Genomic DNA, 3,442 nt, shown 5'->3' on the forward strand with positions numbered 1-3,442 from the left:
AGTGCGGAGTCTCCTTGACTGTTGAAAAATTGTAAAACGTGCGCCCTCTAGGGGAACTTCTTAGAATCGATTTCAAGGCTAGACTCCCGGAGTTTGAGAGAAATCCTTTGTAGTGTATTGTTCCACTATGAGGCAAACTGTCTACTAATTACTGCAAGTGCGTGCCTCCAGGAACAAACAAGTGAGAAATAGAATCCTGGGACGCTGGGTTACTTCCTGAGTAGGTGTCACCAGGAATTTCCTCTTGGTTAGTAGAAACTAACCTACAAATAACAATCACTTTTTTTTTTTTATGAGAAGGGGAGTTCAAGAGAAACCCCTCCCCCCAAACTGTTAGTGTTAAAGCAACTACTTCTATACCCTGCCAAGAAAATACTTTGCTCTCAAAAACTTCTTGAAAACACACACATAACACAGAGACAGGGATATATATACACACATATGTATGTATATATTGTATATATGAGCTATCTATACAAATATACATATTATATATGATACATACACATGTTATTCCATTATATCAGATTCTACATAACCCCATGGACAAAGATATTGGAGTGGTTTGCTATTTTCTTCTCCAATGTGTCCCTATTTTACAGTTGAGAAACTGAGGCAAATAAGGGTTGTGACTTGACCAGGGTCATACACTGTGAATGGAGATCTTCCTGATTCCAGATCCCAGTACTCTTTCCATTGTACTAAGTAGATGCCCTAAACACACGTGAGTATACATATTTAAATATATTTTTGCAGAGCAAAGTGTGAGTTGAATTTTAACACACACTTTTACAAACGTTAGTATAGGCTGAGAAAAAAAATGTTTCAGGCTCTGGATAGGCACCAAGTGACTCTGCAAGCTTCTTTGCAGAGGAAACATTCAACAAGTGACCCTCTCCAGAGATATTTTGGATTCTGTCACAGTATAGGAGATAATAAGAGTTTCTGTCTCTGGAGTGGAAGCACCAAGAATGAAGAGCTTCTAGGGTAGGGTAATAAGACTCCTGGTCACCTTTTGATAAAGATTAGGTATAGGTAGTACCTCTGGCCTCCTAGCTCTTTGTTCTACAGGTTTGCTCCTGAGAACAGTGACCAAAAGGAAGAGGTCATATGGATAGCCCCTATTTCAGAGAGGAAGCTGAGTAAGAAGAGGGAAAAATAAAATGAATATGAGTTAATGTTGCACTTTGGTGTAACTGTATACAGTTACTATAAAAACTATATACATATATATATATATATATATATATATAACTATAAAAATGTACAATGTTATCGATGGCTTCATTTTCATTCTGAGACTATTTCTTCACTTCCTTGACTGCTGTGCCATTAGAAAAGCTGGGTCCTATTACCCAGCCAGAGGTAAATTCCAACAGCCCTGCAGGAGTCTGGAAAACTTTCCTTCCCAGGACTCCAGGAAGCTTCCAGGGAAAGCACCTACATTATGGTTTGCTGGGTCTGTGCTTAATAAATATTTGTTAAATTGTTGAATAGGAGCTGCCACAGGGAAGAGGTTTCCTTTATTTGTCCAGCATCCTGATATACCATGACTAAGATCTAAGTGATCTAATCTGCTTACACTTGGTGTCAACTCTATATTGGCCACTAAGAATCCTTGGAATAGTCTACTGGAACAAGTATTCTTCTCGTGGGGTTAAAAATCAAAGGTAAACTTGTTTTTAACATTTTCATAAATGGATTTTCATATTTTTTTGATGATTCACACATTTTATTTTATCCTGAGAAGGTATCTATAGGCTTCTCCAGACTGCCAAGAAGTCCATGACTTACACATAAAAAGGTTAATCCCTCTACTATATTTTTATAATTTCTAAAAAGCCAAATTAGGTCACAGAATTTAAGATTAGGAAGGACTTTAGTTATCATCTAGTCCAACCCCCTCATTTAATGAATAAGGATAATCTAAGGCAAGAGAGATGCAACAACTTGCCCAAGGTCACGCTGAGAGAGAGCTGGGATTCAGTCCCAAGGCTTCTCACTCCAAATCCAAGCCCCTTCCTACTATGCTCTATTTCTTACCCCCACATCACAGGCACCAGTAGCATAAGAGGAGAAAAACAATGAGTTTAATATGGAAATTTAAAAGGTCAGGAGTAGGTAGTGATGAGAGTGAAAGAGGCACTAGGGGAAATAGCCTGAAAATTGATCTGACTTGACCTAGATGTGCAGATGTGCAAAGGAGCATGGAATTTGACCTTCTCTGCCTGAGGCTCTGTCCGTAGGTCTGGAGATCTTATTGCAGACTCAGAAGCCCTCATGCACAAATATAGCGGAAACTCTCTTAGGAACCAGGAATGCTGGTCATTCTGTACTTATTTTACATTCTTCCTTCACCCTATGTAATTTATGGAACCTAGCTTGATCCTATGGATAGCTAAATCCATTCATGTCAATCCACCAAATATTTATTAAACACATATTATGAAGCATCAAGGTAGCACAATGGAAATTTCAAAGTGGTCAGCCTGAGAGAAGGGAATGAAGTAAAACATGTTTGGGGCTTTCCTGAAACAGTCCTCCAAAAGAGGGAAAGATCAGGATGGAAGAGGTAATTATACTGGGTGTTTTATAAGAAATGACAAGATACAGGAGTAAAGATGGGAGATCCTGGATTCAAATCTGATCTCGGATACTTCCTAGCTGTGTGACCTTGGGCAAGTCACTTAACCCTTATTGCCTAGTCATTATTGCTCTTCTGTATTAGAACTGATACTTTGTATGCATTCTAAGACAGAAGGTAAGAGGGTTTTGTGTATGTGTGTGTGTAAGAAATTAATGGAAAGGAGGGTTTATGTGGATACATACAAGTGCAAGTGAATTTTGGGGAACAACTAGAACCTAGATCTGTCTGCAATGTAATTTATATCAAAGAGAAAAATCTGATACAAGTTTATAATGATAGGCTGGCACCATAATGCAGAGGTATTTAAATGCCAAACTTATAACAGACCATGTATGGCCAGGACTCTTTTGTGCCAAGAAGTAATTTGTTCTACCATTATATTCTTTCTTTATGAAGACTGCTAATACAACTGATTTCTGCATTTTGGCCTTATACACCACTCTTTGGCCAAAAGAAAATAATGCAGCTGTGTGTGTTGAATAATAAGGCACTGAACTTTTGACCATTCTTTTCACTGTTTTAATATGATTTTAAAAAACTGTTATATTTGGAAGATTAGACAATGAATTTAAATCTGCTCTTTTATGGGAAATATCAAAATTGAAAAGAACCCCCACCTCTCCTAAAATTCAGTTTTTTGGATTCTTGATTTTTTAAAAATGCTTTATAGATCATAAATTATAATTATTAATGATTAACCTAAGAAGGGATTAATATGTGATTAGGAGACTCAATGATTAACTTGTCTCATTAAATATCCTTTTTTCTATTTTTCCACTGACAGTACATTATGTA

The sequence above is a fragment of the Monodelphis domestica genome, chromosome 4 (genome assembly GCF_027887165.1).
Source record: "Monodelphis domestica isolate mMonDom1 chromosome 4, mMonDom1.pri, whole genome shotgun sequence".
NCBI classification, from domain to species: Eukaryota; Metazoa; Chordata; class Mammalia; order Didelphimorphia; family Didelphidae; genus Monodelphis; species Monodelphis domestica.